Below are 7330 nucleotides of genomic sequence, written 5' to 3'. Positions count from 1 at the left end.
ATAACGATAGACAAGTAATGAATGCGTAATTAATGAGGAGAGAGGAGTGGGCCTTTTATAGGTGAGGACGAGGCTGGCCTCTTCCTTGTTTTCGATGTGGAACTGATATACTTCAGTTCCCAGCTTCTGGAGCTTCTGATGCTATCTTGGCGCAGCGTGTGGCGGCGCGTTAGCGGTGCTCTGGGGACGAGCCGGGGCTCAGGCGGTAGCCTGCTTGGCGGTGTTTCCATGGGTCACACCTTTGGTGGTAATTGGTACCGCTGGCGGTAACATGAGCATAGCTCATTTATAACTAATTATGCTTGCAAATGCTTTATGTAAGTACATGTAAGTTGACAGGACCCACCCCGAATTTCACCCTGAAATCCGAGGTGGCCCTGTGGGGCCCACCTTAGGAATAACTCTACCAAAAATTCAGCAGAGTCACCCCTAAAATGGACTACCCAAAAACCTGTAAAACACTTCAGTTTTTTTACTTCAACAGTGTCTGAACTCTTCGAGGACTTTTAAAATGATACCTGAACTTTCAAAGTTATCAATGTGATACCTGAACTCATTTTTTTGTATCAACGTCGTACCTGCGGTCGATTTCGGTCACAGAAGCGTTAACTATGACCACGTGCCCAGCACGTGAGGCACAAAATAAGGGTAAAAATGACATTTCCCACTTCCTTTAGTTTTTTACTTCAACAGTGTCTGAACTCTTCAAGGACTTTTGAAATGATACCTGAACTTTCAAAAGTTATCCATGTGATACCTGGACTCATTTTTTCGTATCAACGTCGTACCTGCGGCCGATTTCCGTCACAGAACTGTTAACTATGACCACGTGCCCAGCACGTGAGGCACTTAATGAGGTTAAAAGACTAATTTACCCTCAAAAGTATTGTTTTTTATTTTTTTTTGCTTTCTTTCTTTCTTTTTTTCTTTCTTGTTTTTCTTTTTCGACGTCTTCTTCCCTCTGATTTGTCCCCTCCGATTGGAAGCCATGGCCGCAAATCAGATCTCACCTTCTCTCTCAACCACCCAACCCTTTCCAAGCACTACCTGACTACAACCACATTGAACTCAGCTAGATCGATATGGCTACCTTGCAAAAATTCAAGCTCCTCGCCACTCAATGCTCTGTCGTCGCCTGAAGCCCCACGCGCAGCCCATCCGCCAGCCCCGTCATCCACCTTCGCCGTAGTAAAACCCTCAGATTGTTCCTCACCCGCCCCAACCGCCGCCGATTGCCTCGCCGGAGTACCTCATCCGATGCTCCCACTAAGTACTGATATTACAGCCGCGAATAACCAAAGGCCGGTTCTTTTTGGACAAATTGATTAGAAGCTGGAATAAGTGAAATGATCATTGCCCCATTGTTCGATAAATCATATACAGATAGATATAGTTATACACAGACACGCAGTCACGGAAAAATCAGTTTTGGGTTTTCTCCCATCATCACCATCCTTCGCCTTTTCGCCGCTGTTGAGAGAGAGAAAGAGAGTTGCAGAGAGAGAAAGAGAGAGACTCTCAGTCTCCTTCACTTTTGCAGATTTTGATTCAATTACAAAGACACTGACTATTTTTGAAATTCATGATCTTATGCTGTGATGTTAGTTGGGGTGAGGAAGCCGAGTGCCACGACGGCGTGCGTAGGCCCGCCTTCGTCATATCTTCGGCAAGCTGCACAAGAAGGTCTGGATTGCCGCCGGCCATATTCTCTCTCTCTCTCTCTCTGATCCCTCTGTCTGAAATCTCAGGTAAATTCCAAGTCTCAGATCTGGAGGCCAAGAGTCGTGAAACCGTCTATACCGCTCCGGCCTACAATAAATTCAGAGAAGCAAAGCCGTCGAGCAAGTTGTGCTTGGAGAACTCCAACGAGATGGAGTCCCCGGCGGTGTCCGTCCATCAGAGAATTGGATTCAAGTTTTGCTTTGGGTTTTGCATTTTGCTAGGAAATGTCATCATCCCATCTGATTGCATTTTACAGATGAAAAAGGAAATAGAAATGGAGAAGAAGAACTGAAGGTACGACGGGACACGTGAAGAACTAAAGGAAGTGGGAAAGGTCATTTTTACCCTTATTTTGTGCCTCACATGCTAGGCTCGTGGTCACAGTTAACAGTTCTGTGACAGAAATCGACCGCAGGTATGACGTTGATACGAAAAAATGAGTTCAGGTATCACATTGATAACTTTGAAAGTTCAGGTATCATTTTAAAAGTCCTCGAAGAGTTTAGACACTGTTGAAGTATATACTTTTGAGGGTAAATTAGTCTTTTACCCTTATTTTGTGCCTCACGTGCTGGGCACGTGGTCATAGTTAACGTTTCTGTGACGGAAATCGACCGCAGGTACGACGTTGATACGAAAAAATGAGTTCAGGTATCACATTGATAACTTTGAAAGTTCAGGTATCATTTTAAAAGTCCTCGAAGAGTTCAGACACTGTTGAAGTAAAAAACACTTCTAATAAACCATCAAAAACTCCTGGAGCCACCCTGCTCCCCAAAACCCAACAACTCCACAATTTACAACTAAAAACACGAATCAAACAACGTAAACCAAATACGCACGTGCAACTCGCAAACTTTACAATATTTGTCCCACAGGTTATCAGAGCAATCTAAAAGAGAAAAAGAAAATAAATACAGGGAGGTGCAACAGTTAACCCACAATGAAAACAACAGCAGCAGATGCTATGCCTCGAATCCTACTATGCCGAACCAGCTACTCTGCAGACTGGGCAATTGAATACGAAGGGCCCAGGGGAAAAGTATGTAAAAACGTTAGCGTGAGTGGACAAAAATAAATAATTGTAAGGAGAAAATAAATTTATACTTTCCCACACATATCTCTTTAAAAAAACCGATGCATGCAACAATTTAAAGAAACACGACAACTTTAGTTCAGCTCAAGAAAACTAACTAGCCCCGCTAGTCACAACCGAGCAAAATGAAAGAATTTCCGATACTCAAGAAAATAAAACCAGCCCCGCTGGTTAGGGAATCGGACTAGCCCCGCTAGTCAAAATAATATAATATAATATAGGGGGAAGAAGTATCACCATACGAAAGAAGGGAGCCTCTCGGGCTCGGGTCGGAGTGTCCCACACTCTGGAGCATCCCATGCTCTGCTCTACTCACCCACGAACACATAGTAAGCAGGGAGGAGTACTAATAGGCTAGCTAGCAATAAAATATATCGACCCAGGTATGGTGGGTAAAACCATACGAAAAATCGGAAATCAGTAAGGCTTCCCAACCTCACGATATAACACGAGTATGAATCCCATCCATACTCGAAAAATCTCAAGAAAATACATATACTCCAATGATGTGGCCCCGCACGCCAACATTCTCAAAATAGAAATACAATAATTAATTCCGGAAATCATCTCAGAAAATAATCCGTCGAAAATCAATATAAATTACAAATTCAAATCGAGCATAACAAACTTCAATCGACATGATAACGAATATTTAAATCCAAATAATATGCTCGATAATTTAAAACAATTATTTAAATTACTAATCCATTTCCCAAAACAAAATCAATAATAATCTCCTGAAAGTAAATTATAATAATATGATCATTAATTAAGTAAATACTTATTTCGAAAAGCAATTGCATGCATCAATATTTAGAAAACAAAAGTCCACTCACAGTATACGGCTAACGTGGTATCCAAGCGTAAGGCTCCTCGTCAAGTGATGAGTCGGTATCTCGTCCTATACACAATTATTCGTAAACTAACAATTACCGGACGGCAGAAAAATAATGTTACGATAAACAATAATTAAATCCTAAACCCATAACCTCAACTCCTCCAATTCTCTTCCACCTCCAACCAAACTTCACCAACACCGCCCAATCGTCAAATTCAGACTTTACAACAATTATGGAGGAAATCCGACAATCGGATTCACGATTAACATTAATCGAAATCCAAATCTTTAGAAATTCATAACCGATTCAAAACTCCACCAATCCTCACCAAACTTTATAAACAAGTTCTAGGATAATTATAGGATTTAACTAGCCAGAAATTGGAATTAAAAAGCTACCCTAGCCACCGCCACCGCCGCCCACAGTGGCGGCACCGCCACCAATGCCACCAGCTCCAATGGCCACCAAATTTTGGCAGCAGCACCTTCTCAACACACCCATTAATTTTCTCAACTATGACCAAGTCAGAAAATGAGTAGAAGTACCTCAACAATTAAGGAGAAGTTTGAACCCGAATGGTGAATAGTAACCCGAAATTTCAAATCTTCGATTCCTCCTCTACACTGCAAATCGTGGCTCAAGGCTAGGGGGAAAATGATCCTTGGAAAAAACCCGACCTTCGACGCTGGTTTGGTGGCTGGAAATGGCCGGAATCGCCGGAAATCGACCAAACTTCCTGATTGCTACAGTAAACTTCACAGCTCAAATCCGAGCTCCTCGGGCTGAGCCACCGCAAAACACCACCACAGGCACCTAGAGGGGGGACGGAGACGAGTTCAATGCTTGCTTTGCGTCGTCAGGTGGCCGGAGGAGGAAGAAGGCCGGAGTTGCAGGCGAGAGAGAGAGAGAGCAACAGTTCGGGGAGAAGAAGAAGAAAACGCGGGGAAGGGGGAGAGAAAAAAAATTACCGGCCACAGTAAAAAAATTCGAATTTATACTATCTATCATGAACAGTAACTTTAGTATTTCGCTTATAACTTTCGTATACGAACTCCGATTTTTACGAACCACATATGCACGCGCTCGGTTTAACGTCCTCTACAACTTTCATGCAGAATATTTTCTCAAATTTTGACCCGAACAAAAAGTCAACTTTTAGGGCCACTAAAAGTATCGAAACAAAGTAAAAAGTGAAATTATTTATCGTTTACCGTCCAAATGACTAGTAAACGGATAAATTTAGGTTCGGGACGTTACATAAGTACACTCATATACGTCATCTTTCATATTAGGGTTTGCAACATGTCAACTAGTAAAGGGAAGGCCGCTTTCACAGACTTGAGGTTTATGCATTAGGCATGAACATATCAGTTTACCATGAATTTTGAATAAACTTCTGTAGGATCAGCTTTATTGTTTATTGTAGGGTTAAATACTATTTACTCCCTCAACTTTTACCCAAAAAACACTTCAGTCTCTGTCCTTCTAATTTCACACGTTTACTCCTTGTACTCTCAATTTTGGACCAATAGGTCCATTCCGTTACTCTCCGTCGAAAAACTCTGTTACATTGCTGACGTGGCAATCAATTTCCTGTTAAAATGTCTATTATACCCTCAGTTTTTTTTTTTTTTTTTTTAATTTTTTCTGTTTATATCTTCTTCTTCCACCTCTCTCTCTTTCCACGGCCATGGTTGATTCTCCAACACCATTCCCCTCAAAACTAACCACTCAAAAACATCAAAACCATACAATTAACATACCCTTATCAAAACCTTAGAATCTAGCTAGGTTGGCGAAACCAAACCATTGCCCCCGCAGAACCAGAACTTCAACTCATTCAAAACCAAAAGCAAGCATCAATTCCACTGTTTTCTGAATTAGAGAGGAGGGGACGGCGGAGGTTGATGTAGATTAGGGAGGAGATGCCGGATTTGGATGTTCTCTGTTTTCTGAATTAGATTTTGAGTGCTTTCTGTTTTGGGAGCTAGAGCTACAAGGAAGAAAGTCAGATTTGTTGTTTGGTGGTTTGGTGGTTTGTTGCTGGTTTCTTGGTGGGTATGTGGCCAAGTACATGTGGGTGGACCTGGGAGGGATCTAGGGGAAGGGAGATGGAGTTTCTGGGAGGATATGGCGGCAGAAGTGGCTCCAAATACGGTGGGATGCAGACTGTGTCATGAGCTTGGGAAAGTGCAGAGTTTACGGCGGCCCGCCAAGTTCGGCCTCTTCTCCTCCTCCTCCCTCTCCCGGCGCCTCGAGGACTACGGCGAGATTTTCGGCGCCTTCCACGCCTCACGCGCCTCCTCTATTCCCGTGCTCGAGGTCCTCGTCGCCGCCCCCGACGACGACAATGAAGAGTTCTTCAATGTGCGCAGCTCCGGCTTCGACTACTCCGAGGTCTTCGGAGGCTTCGACGGTACGACGACCTGGTCAAGCAACCCTACGGCGGAGATGGTGATTCCTCCGACGAAGCTTGAACTCCAGCAGAATTTGGGTCTCTCTCAGGAGAGTCGAATCATTCTGTGAAGAACTAAAGCTTTACAGATGGAGATCTTTACTATTCATTTAATGGCAGCTCTGAGTTTTAAGGAAGAAGAAGCGGGGAAGGTTGCAGAGGAGATGGAGGGAGGTTTCTGGAGAAGAGAAAGCTGAAAGAAGGAAGAAGAAGAAGAAGAGATAAAAAGGAAAAAAAAAAAGAATTAAAGAAAAGGTGAGGGTATAATAGACTTTTTGACGCGGAATGATTGCCACGTCAGCAATTTAACGGAGTTTTTGAACGGAGAGTAACGGAATGGACCTATTGGTCCAAAATTGAGAGTTCAAGGAGTAAACGTGTGAAATTAGAAGGATAAGGACTGAAGTATTTTTTGGGTAAAAGTTGAGGGAGTAAACAGTATTTAACCCTTTATTATATCTGTATGCATATAACAGAAAGCACCTTGCAAAGCCATAGCTAAGTGACATCTTTCTAGTACAGGGAAATACAATTTTACCTCAGATGTTTCCTTTCCATTTTTGGCTAGAGCATTTGAAATTACTTTCAGTCAAGTTCCCTAACGGCCTTGGGAGGAAGTAGAGTTTTAGTGGCATAAATTTAACATTTGAAGTCACAATATTGAACTTTAAAAAGCAACAACAGTGACTCTAGACTGAAACAGTTTTGATGTATAGTCTATGAGACCACTTTTGATAACAGGATGATAGTTCTACATCTTTTATGTCTTCTAAGTTCAGTAATCTAATTATGTCTCGACAAGCTAAACCAAATTTGCATCATGTTCAAAACTGCATCACATGATCACACTATCCTCATGCATCTATTCACAACCGTAGATGATAAACACATAACAGCACTGAAACATTTGTAGAGTCAAAATGTGGGGTAACTAACTAGCACTTGAATGCAGACAGCAACCATTCTCTTAATTTCATTTTTTTTGAGCCTTGTGTCGGTATTTGAGTCTTTTGACCTTCTCCTCTTCCACCCTATCAATTCCCAAGAGGGATAAGACTCTTCATATGATTGTACGAAGAAAGGTCTTAAGCATATATATCATAGGACCCCCTTCTTCCCTAAAAGCTTTTACCACTAAATTTCCTCCCGTTAACAATAATCACATCACTTTCTATAAGCAAGATTAGCATGAAATAATTCATTGCAAGCCAATAAAAC

At 42.2% G+C, this 7330-nt stretch overlaps 1 long non-coding RNA gene across 1 annotated transcript; it reads right to left on the bottom strand.

Annotated features, from left to right (window-relative positions):
• Positions 1-2606: 2606 nt before the first annotated feature.
• LOC133708513 (uncharacterized) lies at positions 2607-4564 on the bottom strand. The gene is made up of 3 exons (XR_009845859.1): positions 4203-4564; positions 3655-3719; positions 2607-2730 (listed from the first exon to the last, which is right to left on the bottom strand). It is a non-coding gene; the product is annotated as an uncharacterized LOC133708513 (long non-coding RNA).
• Between the last annotated feature and the right edge of the window lie 2766 nt (positions 4565-7330).

Source organism: Rosa rugosa, chromosome 5 (assembly GCF_958449725.1).
Source record: "Rosa rugosa chromosome 5, drRosRugo1.1, whole genome shotgun sequence".
NCBI classification, from domain to species: domain Eukaryota; kingdom Viridiplantae; phylum Streptophyta; class Magnoliopsida; order Rosales; family Rosaceae; genus Rosa; species Rosa rugosa.
The sequence above is the reverse complement of the archived record's forward strand: the minus strand, read 5'-3'. Positions and strand labels throughout refer to the sequence as shown.